Here is a 15237-nt window from a genome sequence, read left to right as displayed (position 1 = left end):
GGTCCAGGAAGTTCTCCCAACATGCCGCAGTTTATAGTCCACAACTTGTAGTTCCCAGGGCTGCTGCTGAAACACACTGGACCTTGGGCTACATATTGTTAATATTGTAAGCACTCCAATATATGTAAGGGTCTGCCCAAAGCCCATTGAAGTCAATGGGGAGGCCTCCCATTGACTTAAATGGTACTGGATACTTAACAGGCCCACCAATGGGGAGGGAGCAAAGGGGGCAGTTGCTCCCGGACCTGGCAATTCAAAAGGGCTCTTCTGTGCTAGCAGCAGTGGCGGGAGCCCTCGGCCCTTTAAATCACTGCTGGAGTACTGTGCTGTGCATTCTGGGCGGCTCTGAGGGCTGGTGGCCAAAGGAACATCTCTACATTCCTATAGGTAATAACAAATTACCACATAACCTAGGCTACATCTACACTACAAGCTTGGAGAGCAGCTCCCCTGCTCGAGAACACAACTTTTCTCTAGCTCTCATTGTATCATGCTGGATACAAACCCACTTGAAATCTGTAGATATGTACAGCTCAGCCATGCCTCTGCTGCTGCCACTTATAATGCTGCAGCTACACTGTTATTCATACTTGTGCTAGCTCGAAGGGAGCTAGTGCAAGTACGTGTATGTGAGTAGAGGACTCACACTGCTGGCTTGTAGTGTAGATGTAGCCCTAGTGACAACTGTCTGAATCTTTCTTCTAAGGTGTTTGAGCATAGCTGGCTGAATCTCGAACAGCTGTTTGCTTTGACTGTTCCTAGCCCCCTTGTAATGCACACATAAAAATTCTTGTGAACATGTTCATGTCTCACAGTTGTTTGGGAAGATGGCTGTTTTTTGTACCAATGCTAATATTAGTGCATAATAAATATTCATGCTTCATTATTCTCCTGTTTAAGAAGCTCTAGTTGTTCAACCAGGCAGAAACCCGCCCCACCCCTCCATGCACAATATCATGGGCCTGATTCTCCTCTCATAAGCCAATGTAAATCAGGACTTGCTCAGCTGAAGTCAGTGGAATTACATGATTATAAACTAATGTGATATGAAAATCAGGGTTCACAAGGCTTAGGGGACCAGACACTTACTATTTATTATTTGTGATGTATAGGTGAAAAATTACAAATAAGCTATACAGGCAGTCCCCGGGTTACGTACAAGATAGGGACTGTAGGTTTGTTCTTAAGTTGAATTTGTATGTAAGTTGGAACTGGTACATATTGTAGGGGAAACTCTAGCCAAACATTTCTCCAGAGCTCAGTTTTATTCTCCCACACCTCACTTCCCTCAGTCCTTTATTCTCAAGCTGAGGTGTCTGCTGAGAAAAGCCACTCCGCATCTCCCTGGTCTGCTGGGGGGGGGGGGGGGGGGCGCTAGCTTCGCGTTTCCCTGGTCTGCTGGAGGGAAGCAGCTAGTACAGGGTTGCCTCACCCCGTTTGTAAGTAGGGATCCGATGTAAGTTGGATCCATGTAACCCGGGGACTGCCTGAACAGTGAAATTTGTTCTCATAAATGTTTTGTCTAGCAAAAATTTTGATTAGAAAACTAACAATTCAGATCAGTGACCTAGAGTGCCTCATAGTGAATGAAGATATTTATATAATAGGTATCACTAAAACTTGGTAGAGTGAAGATAATTAATGGGGCACAGTAATACCAGTATACAAAATATATTGGAAGGACAGAACAGGTGGTGATGGGAGGTGTGTGTGGGCATAGCACTATATGTAAAGAAAGTATAGAATCAAATGAAGTAAAAATCTTAAATGAATCTTTACATAAGACCTTTATGGATAGTAATTCCATGCTCTAATAGTAAGAATATAGCAGTAGGGATATGTTACAGCCCATCTAACCAGGATGGTGATCCTGCTGTGAAAATTCTCAGGGAGATTAGAGAGGCCATTTAAAAAAAACCTCAACAATAATCTGGAATTTCAACATTGACTGGGTATATGTCATCTCAAGACGAGATGGATAAATAAAGTTTCTAAAACTTCAACTTACTGCTTCTTGGAGCAGCTAGTCTTAGAACCCACAAGAGGAGATACAATTCTTGATTGAGTCCTAAGTGGAGCAGAAGGTGAATATAGATGGACCATTCAGTAATAGTGACCATAATATAAATAGATTTGATATTTCTGTGGTGGGGAAAATACTACAGCAGCCCAGCACTGTAGCATTTACTTTCAGAAAGGAGGATTACATAAAAATGAGGAAATTAGTTAAACAAAAATTATAAGGCACAGTCGCAAAAGTGAAATACTTGCAAGCTGCACGGAAACTTTTAAAAGAACTTAAAATGTATTCTCCAAATTAAACAAAAATAAAGCAAGAGAACCAGGAAAGTGTCATCATGGCTAAACAACAAAGTAAAAGAAGCACTGAGGGTATGTCTACACTGCAGAGTTTTTCCGGAAAGATGGCCATTTTTCTGGAAAAACTACACTTATGATCATTCTGCTATTGTGTTCTTTTGACAGAAAGTTGAAAGAATGCAGGGGGTTTTCTGACAATTGTAAACCTCTTTCTACGAGGAAGAAGCTTTTTTTCTGAAAGAGTTCTTTCAGAAAAAGGCATGTATGGACGGGGAAGAAGGGTTGTTTTTTTTCTAAAGAGGCCTCCAGGAAAAAGCACAGGTGCCCTGGTGGCCACTCCATCCATAGTAATCACAACTTAAATGTGAGATAGCATTCAATAAATGTAGATGCGATCTTTCAAAAAAGCACATTGCTTTTTCAATGTGCTTTTGCTGTGTGGACACTCTCTTTCGAAAGAAGTTTATCCAGAAGACCTCTCTGGAAAATCTTTTTCCGAAAGAAGCCTGCAGTGTAGACGTAGCCTGAGAGACAAAAAGGCATAGTTTTAAAAGTGGAAGTTAAATTCCAGTGAGGAAAATAGAAGAAATATGAACTCAGGAAAATGTAGCATAAAAATATGATTAGGAAAGCCAAAAAAGAATTTATAGAGTAGCTAACCATAAACTCAAAATAAAAGCATTTTTTTAAAGTACATCAGAAACAGGAAGCCTGCTAAACAATCAGTGGGATCTCTGAACATTCAAGATTCTAAAGAAGCACTCAAGAATGATAAGGCCTTTTTGGAGAAATTAAATGAATTCTATGCATCTGTCTTCACAGCTGAGGACATGAGCGAGATTCCCAAACTTGAGCCATTCTTTTTAGGTGACAAATTTGTGGAACTGTCCCAGATTGAGGTATTATTAGAGAAGGTTTTGGAATAAATTGTTAAACTAAACATTAATAAGTCACTAGGACCAGTTGGCAGTCACCCAAGAGTTCTGAAGGAACTTAAATGTGAAATTGCAGAATTACTAACTGCGATTTGAAACCTAAGTTTTAAATCATCTACTTTATCAAATGACTGGAGGATGGCTAATATGATACCAATTTTTAAAAAGGGTTCAAGGAGTGATCTTGGCAATTTTAAGTCTAACTTCAGAATCAGGCAAAAACACCCTTTTTTTGAAAAGGTCTTGGAACTGTCTTGCATCGTCGACAGATGGTGGGGCTTCAGCTGTGATTGCCTCATTGGGAGATGATGATGAATTGTGTAAGGGGGATCTAGCCTCTCTTTCGGAGAGAGAGTACTGTATCTCAGAGTGAGCTGGAGCGTTTGGCTCAGTCACCAAAGCAGTGAAAGGTGGCGAGGCTGCTGGTGGTCTACAGATGGTAGAAGGGGCATGGTGATGGCTGTTCTTGGGACGTGGCTCCCATGGCTGCCATTGAGTGGTATATGGCGGTGGTGGGTAGGCATACTGCTGTGCATACCATGGTGGTGGAAGAGGAGGGTATGTGTACTGTACTGTGCCAGGTTGCTAAGAGGGCGGTCTGTGGGCTGGGCTGGAGAGTTGAGAAGAAAACTGCTCCTTGATTCCGTGTCAGTCTTGCTGGGGGAGCGAGAAACCTTGGAAGACCTACGGGACCGCACTGACTATAAGGACGAACCCAGTGAAATCAGTGCCATTGTTGTATGACTTTGCACCGGCGATCAGTACTGGTCTCGTCCTTCTATTGGTGCTGGGTGGTGTGGCTTAGTCGATACTGAGGCATGTGACTTAGTTGGTGCTGAAGGCAGCATCGGTGCCGAATGATCTGGCGGAGGCATGTCGGTGTGGGGCTTCTTCGGTACAGATACCAGTGCCATTCTTGTATGGTGCTTCGGTGCCAGTTGCTCCCTGTGTTGACCCGCCAGTGCGGCCAGTGCCGAAGGTGTATCCAGTGCTGTAGATTGCGGCGCCGCTGATTTCTGTTTTGGCTCCGAGTGGGCTGTCTTGTGCGGTGCCGATGTTTTAGGCAGTGCCATACCAGACGTTCTGGGTCTATCCTCAGTTCTGACCCATGCACAAGTTGGGGAAAGGCCTGTTTTGAATGCTGAGAGGCCGGAGTGGGTAGAGGGACGATCTTTATCCATACCCTTACTCTGTGAGACTGGTTTTGGAGCCATGGAAGAATCCTCTGAAGACGGGCGAAGGGACTTCTCGTAGAGGAGTGTCTTAAGTCTGTTAGCTTGATCATGACATGCTCTCGTGGTGAGTTTAGAGCAGTGAGGGCACTCTTGTGTCTGATGTGACTCCCCCAGACACTTTATGCACTTAGAGTTCCCATCAGAAATGGGCATAGCATCGTGGCAAGACTCGCACCTCTTAAAGCCAGGAGAACAGGGCATGAGGCATTGGGGTGAAAAGCAGCGAGCCGCAATGAAAAACTTTTTTTTTTTTTTTTTGGAAACTGACTGGGAAGGAGAAAAGGGGCTGAAAGAACTTGGATATTGAGGTAACTATAGGGAATAACTGGGTACTTGTCTATTTTTTAACAGAAATTTGAGAGAACAAAAGGCTCCATCTGCTGCCGAGGACAGTAGAGAAGGAACTGAGGAGCCACGCTGCACACGTGCCTAACAGATTCCAACAGCACAAGGGAGCACTGAAGCGCATGCACGGCATGGTAGAAACTGCTAGAAAAAGTCTCCGGTCGCCAGCGCGAGGACGCACCAGCACCCAGAGTGGAGCATGCCCAGGGACACATCTGCAAGAACCACCGTTACTGCACAAAGTGAGTAACTCTTTCTTTTAAGTCTAATTTCAGAACCAAACAAACTGAAACTATAGCAAAGAACATAATTTCCAGACACATAGATTAGCATAATTTGTTGGGGAAGAATCAACATGGTTTTATAAAAGGAAATTGTGTTTCACCAATCTACTAGAATTCTTTGAGGAGGTCAGCAAGCATGTGGGCATGGGAGATAAAGTGTACTCAGATTTCCAGAAAGCCTTTAACAAGGTCCCTTACCAAAGTCTCTGAAGTAAAGTAAATTGTCACAGAATAAGAGGGAATCCTTTCTTGGATTGGTAGCTGGTTAAAAGATAGAAAACAAAGGGTGGGAATAAATGGTTAGTTTTCAGAATGGAAAGAAGTAACTAATGGTTTACCACAGGGATCTGTAGTAGGAGCAATCCTATTCAACACATTCCTAAATGATCTGGAGAAAGGGGTAAAGCAAAATTTGCGGACGACACAAAATTGCCCAAGATAGTTAAGTCCACTTCAGACTGCAAGGAGCTTAAAAAGATTCCCACAACATTGGGTGAGTGGGTGACAAAGGCAGATAAAATTCAGTGTTGATAAATGCAAAGTGATGCATGTTGGAAAATTTAATCCAGACTATACATATAAAATTATGGGGACTAAATTAGCAGTTACCTCCAGAGAGTGATCCTGAAGTCATTGCTAATAGTTCTCTGAAAATATCCACTCGATGTGCAGCAGCAGTCACAAAAGGAAACCGAATGTAGGGAATCATTAAGAAACTGATAGAGAATAATACAGGTAATATATTATTGACTCTATATAGATCCATGGCACATCCACATTTTGAATACTGTGTACAGATGTCATCTCCAAAAAGGTTCAGAAAAAAGCAAATGATTAGGGGTATCCTGCCAGAGGATGTTGTGAAAGCCAATACTTTAGCAGGGTTCAAAAAAGAGCTAGATAAATTCATGGAGGTTAGGTCTATCTATGGCAATAAGCCAGGATGGTCAGGAATGGTGTCTCTTGTCTCTGTCAGGGCTGGGAATGGGTGACAGAGAGTGCATCACTTGATGATTACCTGTTCTGTTCATTCCCTCTCTGGCACCTGGCATTGGCCACTTTAGGAGGACATTATGCTGGTCTAGATGGACCAGTATAGCTGTTCTGATGTTCTTATTTTCTAATAAGATTCTGCTTCTATACAATAGTATCCACAAGTATGGAATCCCATGCTCATGCAAAATCCCATTTGACGTTTCTGGGTCCACACATGCATTTGCTCTGGTGGATTATCAGGGCCTACATTTGAACAAATTTAGATCTTTTGGCAAAGAGATGGTAAACAGAACCAACAGCAACATCTGGCAAATAAAACAATGGGCTTATTTCTGAGAGGTACTAAGCATTTGATGTTGTAGATGCTCCATGCTTCTGAGTGTCAGGCCCTGTTTGGCTATTGTTTGTAATTCTAAGTGACTCTATTACCCTTTCTCCTTCAGTGTGATTGGAGATTAATTTTTGTGATTTTTTTCAAAATAAAAATAAAAATAAATAACTGATCTGAAAGGTTTTATGATATGTAGAAGGATAAGTAAGAAAAAGGACAATTCTGTCATAGAAAGAGCTTTATAAAATATATCATTAAAGGGTTGACTATTAAAATGGTGAGGTTAAACAAGGTACATTTAGGGGGAAATTGGTCCTTTGCTTGAGGTTTAAAAACCTATACCGAGAACTTTTGATTGAGGGAAGGAGGGAAGACACAAATTAAGCTAATTGTATCTTAAACAATCCACTCCTTTCTGATGTGGCTGTTTTTATGGCTCTCACATCTTTATTTTGCAGGAGGGCTGGCATTGACCTCCCCTGGTCTGGCAAATTCTGTGGTTCGGGACTGGTCAGGTCCCAAGGATACTGGACCAAGGAGGTGAAACTTGTAATTTATTTTCTTTCATGGCCAAAGCAATCTATATTTAAAACACAATCACCTAGCATTTTGTGCCCAATGTCATAATTAAGGTTACATTTAAGCTACAGATTGGAGAGAGTGGTTCAATAAGAAATGGTCAGTTACTTATGAACCAGAATCTGCCCCCTTGACTCACACTGAATTGCACTTTATTACAATCAAGGAGACTACATGCATTTTTAAGTATTATCAGTGCACATCTGTTCCGAAGTTAACCAAAGAAAACTTGCAAGAAATCCTGTTGAAATACATTATATCTTACTTTTTTTTCCTCAAATAAGTGGTAAGTGAATATCTCTGCTTTGGGTAAAATCGTGTGTTATAAAAAACAGCTGAAGTTCATGATGTAACCACGTTAACAACTTTTTTATAGCTCTGTAAGAACACAACAAAATTGCGTTTAATGGTAATCATATAAAGAAAATACCATATTGTCCAGATGTTGAGCATATCATCTTTTTCACAGACAAGACGTGGTGTTTCTACCCCATCCATATTCACTTTCAGTGACTGGGACCTGTGCACATGCAAAACTGTTATCTTTCTTTATAGATTATGCTAATAAGGCAGAGTTCTATTTGCCTGTGTGAAAATAGAGACAGAAAGACACCCAGAAAGGCATTTTCTTCTTTTGGTTTAAGACCTTTAGCATCCTCCCAGTAGATTACAGTGCAGCCTCCACAAAACCACTGCAATTAGAATGATTGACAGACTCTGCTCTCATTATTAAATTAGCCCTTTAAGGTAAATTTATAAGAACTGTGAAAATTCAGCTACTACCAAAAGTAGAGAAAAGCATGTAAGCAACACACAAATTTATGTATACCATTAAATAACTGATGTTGGGTAAATCATGGAATTACATGACCTTTATTAACAGAAAACAGCATTTATTTATTTGTTGCTTACATTTCAAAAATCCTTCCAAGGAAAACCTGACGTCCAATGACTAATCAACAAGATGGGTGTGTCTTACTAAACTTGCAATTGATACATCTAAACTTGCTGAAAATGTTAAATAAACATTATACATAAGGTTATAACTTTAGGAAACAAAGAAAATATGGCCTTGGGAGATAGTGGAACATTTTCTGCATATCCAATCCATAGAGTAGCTGTCAAATGTCTCCAGTAGTGGGAATAGGTTAGAATAAATTTTTACTTCAAGTCTTAACCTCCTGCATGAATTAGGAAGAATTAGTATGGTCCAAATGTTCTCTTGCACCCGGTTCTGCTCAAGGGAAATAGGGAAGGAGGCAGTCAGAGAACTAGTTATTTATTCCTTGATTCTCAAGGCACACTGGTTATGACCTCAGCCCTAGCATGGCTATTCTAAATCCACTCTCCCCTGAGATTCCATCCCATGTCCTGATCTCTCTTGCACACATTCTCAATCTCTTCCCTTAAACTTCCCTTAACGTTTTCCTCTAATAGATGTTTAGGTCAGAAGGGCTCACTGTGATCATATAGTCTGACCTCCTGCAAATTCTAGGTCACAGAACCTCACCCACCCACTTCTGTAATAGACCCCTAGCCTCTGGCTGACTTCCTGAAGTCTTCAAATCATGGCTTAAAAATTTCAGGTCACAAAGAATTCACCATTCACACTAGTTTACACCAGCAAATGACTCTATACTGCAAAGGAAGGAAGAAAAGCATTAAAATCTCTATGACTCTGACTTGGGGAAAAGTTCCCTTTCTGCCACCAAATATGGTGATCAGTTAGAGCCTGAGCATGTGGGCAAGACCCAACAAACAGCTACCTGGGAAAGCCTTCTCTGTAGTAACTCAGAGCCCTTCTCCTCCTCAGCTAGTCTTTTGTCTCTATCCCTTGGGGCCCTTGAGGATTTTTGCTATTGGAGTATCCACATGCTATTGTAGACACTCTCATCTTACCATCCCCACCATAACATTATCAAGTTCTGTCCTGAAGCCAGTTAGGATTTTTTGCCCCCGCTGCTCCCCTTGGATGATTGTTCCAGAATTTCACTCTGATGATTAGAAACTTTCACCTAATTTTGAGCCTAAACTTGTTGATAGCCAGATTATATCCATTTGATCTTGTGCTCACGTTGGCACTCAATTTAAATAACTCCTTTCCCTCCTTGGTATTTATTTATGTGAGACAGCAATCATATCTTACTCCTCCCCCCCCCCCCGTCTGTCTTTTGGTTAGGCTAAACAAGCTAAGCAAGCTCTTTGAATTTACTCTCATAAGGTAAGTTTTCCAGATCAACCGAGTCGCCCTTTTCTACATCTGTTCCAGAAATCTTTCTTAAATATTGGAGACCAGAACTGCACACAACATGGTGGATAAGATGTCACCAGTGCTTTGTAGAATTCCCTGTCTCTACTGGAAATTCCTTGCCTGATGCATCCTAGAAATGCGTTAGCCTTTTGCACAGCCACTTCACATTGGTGGCCCATGGTTATATAGGTCATGTCTACATGGCAGTGTTATTATGAAATAACAAAATAATGTTAATCTAAAATAACAAAGTGCACGTCTACACTGCAAGCCATTATTTCGAAATAATGTTGAACTGGAGGACTTCTTACTCTGACTCCTGTAAACCTCATTTCACAAGAAGTAAGGGAAGTTGAAGGAAGAGTGTTCTTTCTTCGACTTCCTGCTGTGTAGACAGTGCCAAAAGCCGAATTAAGCTATTTCAACTTCAGCTATGCAATAGACATAGCTGAAGTTGCGTAGCTTAATTCAACTTTTGCCCTGCTGTGTAGACGTACCCTCAGTAATCAACCTCGGTCTTTCTTATCCTTTATCACTTCCAATTGATAAATCCCCAACTTACAGCAAAAATTCTTGTTGTTAGTCCCTAAGTTCAAGACTTTGGAGTTTGCGCTATTACATGTCATTCCATTTCTATTACTCCCATTTACAAGGCCATCTAGATTTTCTTATATGAAATTCCAGTCCTCCTCAGTATTGGGAATACCTCCAAATGTTGTGTCTTGTGGAAATTTTATTAGTACACTCTTGCTTTTTGTACCAATGTTAAATAAGATTAGTCCCAAGAATGATTCCTGAGGAATTCCACTAGTAACCTCCCTCCAGCCTGACAGTTCATCTTTCACCTGTATGGCTTATTCCAGTTTCCTCTTTAACTAGTTTCTTATTCTACTTTCTATTCTCATATTAATCCCCATCTTCTCCAATTTAATAATTTCACATATAGAAATATATCAAATGTCTTATGGAACTACAGGTATATTAGATCCATGGCATTTCCTTTGTCTGAAAAAGATCAGTTATCTTCTCAAAGAAGGAGATCAGGTTGGCCTGGTATGATCTACTCTTTGTAAAACCATGGTGCATTTTATCCCAATTATCATTCACCTCTATGTCCTTAGCTATTTTCTCTTTCAAAATTAGTTTCAAGACCTTGCATATAACTGAGAGCAAACTAGCAATGCTGTAGTTTCCCAGAACATTTTACCCTTTCTTAAAAATAGAAAATATATTAGCAATTCTCCAGTCTAAGAGTATGCTAGATAAATTAAAAATGTTTGCTATCAAACTTGCAATTTCATGTGCCGATTCCTTTAATATTCTTGGATGGTGATTCTCTAGGCTCTTGATTTAGTCTTATTAAGATGTTTTGTCCAATTCAAATGTGGTAATTGCTACCTCCATATCTAGGACTCCTAGGGTACATCTAGACTACAGGCTTCTGTCGACAAAGAGCTTCTAGACTACATTCAGTTCTGTCGACAAAGCAAGCTGCTTTGTCGACAAAACCCTGTAGTCTAGACACAACCCTAGATGCAATAACACCTTCTGTCGACAGAACTTTCTTTCTTTCTTTCTTTCTTTCTTTCTTTCTTTCTTTCTTTCTTTCTTTCTTTCTTTCTTTCTTTCTTTCTTTCTTTCTTTCTTTCTTTCTTTCTTTCTTTCTTTCTTTCTTTCATGACTATAGAATGTTTTATTGTTTGTTTTAATTCCCTTTACAAGATTCAACTCTGCTCAGATTTGGGGAGTTCTCATTTTATCCATACACTTTCTGACCTCCAAAAGGTAACTTTCCTTACTGATTCCTCCCATCTTCCATTCCTTGTAGGCTCTCTGCTTTAATAACAACCTGTTTGAGATACTTCCTCATCCAACTTTGTCTGCAATCCTTTCTTATATATTTTGTCCCTTACTTGGGATGCAGATTTCAGATAGCTTCTGCAATTTTGACTTAAAGCAATTCCAAGCCTCCTCCACATTCAGATACTTGAATTCTTCAGTCCACTTAATTTCCATAACCAATTCCCTTAATTTTTTTAAAAGTTAACTCTTTTGAAATCAAAGACCTTGTTGCAGATTTGTTTGTTCCTCCTTTTAGTTTAAGAGAATTAGCTCATGATCACTTGAACCAAGGTTGTCCTCTACATCTAGCTCTTCTGAGAGGTCCTCACTACTCTCCAATATCACATCTAAAATGGCATCACCTCTGTTGGTTCAGCAACTATATAGTGAAGAAATCTATCAGCTATCACACCCAGGAAAATCTGGGACATAAATAACCTCAAAGCTACCTCATTAAGTAAGTAAAACCCATTGAGTCATGTCTGAATATTGGTGACACCTGAACAAAAATTCTGAAAGCCTTCTTGATCTATCACTAGCTTTGAAGATTCAGCAACTGGCTTCCAAGTGATTCACAAACACCTTCTATCCAGCTATGTGCTGGTTGGCCCCTTCTGGTATGACCCACCAACATTCCTTCTGTAATACATTCCTTGAGGTTATTTCCATTTCTACACCTGATGAAACCGAAGTACGGTTGTGCCTCTTGAGTTCTAACAGTATGGGTTGATCTCTCCAACATAAGCATTCATCTTCTTTTCTGTCCAGAAGATATGCAAGAGTCTTTGCCAGCACTACATCTTGAAGACTTCAGTTTTTGTCTTGTGAGCTGCATTAATTTCCCATGATTCACATTCAAATGTCACTAAGGAAAAAAAATTAAGCTTTTCACCAGTTGCACCTTCGTACATTTCCAGCTGCCACAGTTTTTCTAAACTTATGTGTGTGTGTGTGTGTGTGTGTGTGTGTGTGTGTGTGTGTATATATATTACTTCATCTACTTCTACAATTTGACCATAAATTGTGATGTTTGCTTGCATCTTATTTTTGTTAATCATATCAGAATGCAGGCATTTCATTTTTGAATAGTCTATATTTCTCACTAACTGTTTTCACAGACTTGCATTCTTTGCATTACATTAATGGTTCTAGTAAAGAGAATCATAACATCATTAATCATAGGGCAGTTAAGAGCATTCACCAATGGAAATCCCAGCTCCTTCCATTTTGTCAGAACCTTCCAGTGAGTCTCATAGTAAATTTAGTGTGTATGTTGAAAAGGCATGGGGACAGAATACACCCTTGTATCACACTCTTCTCAGTAGAAAACTACTTGTTATTGCCTGCTGCTGTTTTCACTCTGGTTTCTTGTTGACAATAGAGACTTCTGATGAGTTCAATGCGGTGCTTCGGAATCCCCCTGTTCACCAGTATTATTCAAAGATGGTCATGTTGGATGATTATGAATGCTTTTGACTAGTCAATGAACTGCATGATCAATGTGTAGATTGGTGCAGATTGAGGTTAATGTCGGGATGAAAATTTGGAAATCATGGTGGAATTCTTCAAGGACTTCCTTCCTGTGAGTACGTATGATGAAGATCTCAGCAATGTAGGGCTACATTGATGTTGCTATGGTCCCATTGGAAGGAAGCCCTTGAAGTAGTCCACCAGGATTTCAACAATTCCCCCCCCCCCATCATCCTCAGCCTGGACCAATCCACACAAGAGATCCACTTCCTGGACACTACAGCAGAAATAAATGATGGTCACATAAACACCACCCTATACTGAAAACCCACTGACTGCTATTCTTACGAACATGCCTCTACCTTCCATCCAGGACACACCACACAATCCATTGTCTACAGCCAAGCCCTAAGATACAACCGTATCTGATCCATTACCTCAGACAGACATAAAATACCTACAAGATTTTTATCAAGCATTCTTAAAACTAGAATACACACCTAAGGAAGTGAAGAAACAGATTGACAGAGCCAGATGAGTACCCAGAAGTCACCTACTACAGGACAGGCCCAACAATGAAAATATGAGAACACCACTGGTCATCACCTACAGCCCCCTACTAAAACCCCTCTAGTGTATCATTGACAATCTACAACCTATCCTGGAAAATGATCCCTCACTCTCATAGACTGTGGGAGACAGGCCAGTCCCCACCTTCAGATAGCTCCCAAACCTGAAACAAATACTCATCAGCAGCCATGCACTCCACCACAGAAACACTAACTCAGGAACCTACTCCTTCAACAAACCCCATTGCCAGCTCTATCCACATATCTATAGAAGGGACACCATCAGAAAGACCTAACCAATAAGCCAAACCATCAGAGGCTCATCCACCTACATAGCCACTAATGTGATATATACCATCATGTGCCATCAATGCCCCTCTGCCTTGTATATTGGCCAGACTGGACAGTCGCTGCACAAAAGGATAAATGGACACAAATCAAACATCTAGAAATGTGACACACATAAACCTGTAGAAGAACCCTTTAATCTCCCTGGACATTCAATAATGGATTTAAAAGTAACTATTTTACAAAAAAAAGATTCAAAACCATATTACAAAGTGAAACAGCAGAACTGCAATTCATTTGCAAATTCAATACAATCAAATTAGGAATGAATAAGGATTTAAATTGGTTATCTCACTATAAAGGCAATTTCCCCTGTCTTGATATTCACACCTCCCCATAAGCAGTTGTGAGTCAGCCACATCTACCCTGACTGATTAACACTGGTCCTATACTTGATAAGTAACTCCCTTCTTTTGTTATATTAATATATATGTCCCTGCCTCTGCAATTTCCACTCTAATTAATCTGATGGGGTACATCTACACTTGTTCCCTAGTTTGAACTAGGGATGCAAATGTAACCGACTGAAATTGCTAATGAAGCGGGGATTTATATATCCCACACTTCATTAGCATAATCTCGCCCGCGCATAATTCCGCTCAAAAGCTGATTCGAACCAGGAAGTGCTTGAAAAATGAGGAGTAATGTTAGTTCGAACCAAGGGGTTTGATTCGAACTAACGTGTTCTGGAGTGCACTTCCTGGTGCCACCTACAGGTGCCACATGACTCCTTATTGTTTTTGCAGATACGACTAATATCGCTACCCCTCTGAGACTCTCTAAATCAGTGGTCCCCAACCTTTTGGGGCTGCCGGGCACCTGGAGGTGGGGCCACTCATGCGCTGAGCACCCGGGGGCAGGGCCGCACACTGTGTGCTCAGTGCCTCCACCACCCATGCGCCGCACTCCCGGGGCTGCGCCGCTCCTGTGCCGCACGCCCAGGAGCCAGCATCGCCCATGCGCTGTACACCTGGGGCCGGAGCCGCTCCTGTGCTACGTGCCCAGGGGCAGGGACGCCCATATGCCGCACACCTGGGGCCGGCACAGCCATGCACTGTGCACCCGGGGGTGGGGCCGCCTCTGTGTCGTGTACCCGGAGCCAGCGCCATGCCTGTGCCGTGCCCAGGGGCCGGTGCCGCCCATACGCCGCGTGTCCAGGGCTGGCACCGCCCATGTACCACGTGCCCGGGGGCGGGGCCGCCCATGTGCTGCATGCTTGGGGCTGGTGCCAGCCCTGTACCATGCACCCAGGGCCAGCACCACGCCTGTGCCGCACGCCCAGGGGCTGGCACCGCCCATACGCCACGCGCGCGGGGCTGGCACAGCCCTTGCGCCGTGCACCTGGAGGTGGGGCCACCCATACGCTGTGTGCTCAGGGGCCGACACTGCCCATGCACCACATGCCCGGAGCTGGGGCCAGCCCCAATCACTCGGTGGGCGCACAGAAATGGCCCGGCGGGCGCCATGCTGCCTGAGGGCACCATGTTGAGGACCATTGCTCTAAATCCTAGGAGTGACAGCATTGTAGTGGCCTGTCTATTCAAATTGTCTTTTAGGACAGACTCAGGAAGCTCTTGCAGGATGTCTGATTTTGGTTTGGAGATGCTGGACCTTGAGAGTTCAAACAGCCAAAAAAGATATACTTTCTTTTTTGTCACAGACTTTTATTCCCTTCCCCTAGAGTTCAAAATGACAGGATGAGTTCTTGTCTCCTCTTCCTGTTTGTATTTTAC

At 41.9% G+C, this 15237-nt stretch overlaps 1 long non-coding RNA gene across 2 annotated transcripts in view; it reads left to right on the top strand.

Annotated features, from left to right (window-relative positions):
- The first annotated feature begins 3391 nt into the window (after window positions 1–3391).
- Window positions 3392–15237, top strand: part of LOC142830937 (uncharacterized) — a 32322-nt gene continuing 20476 nt past the window's right edge. For both annotated transcript variants that reach the window (XR_012906500.1, XR_012906499.1), the window contains exons 1-3: window positions 3392–3526; window positions 4841–5076; window positions 6904–6985. This is a non-coding gene — a long non-coding RNA (uncharacterized LOC142830937). The remainder of the gene's footprint in view (window positions 3527–4840; window positions 5077–6903; window positions 6986–15237) is intronic.

Source organism: Pelodiscus sinensis, chromosome 1, assembly GCF_049634645.1.
Source record: "Pelodiscus sinensis isolate JC-2024 chromosome 1, ASM4963464v1, whole genome shotgun sequence".
Lineage (NCBI taxonomy): Eukaryota > Metazoa > Chordata > Testudines > Trionychidae > Pelodiscus > Pelodiscus sinensis.
This window is presented reverse-complemented; position numbering and strand designations above follow the sequence as displayed.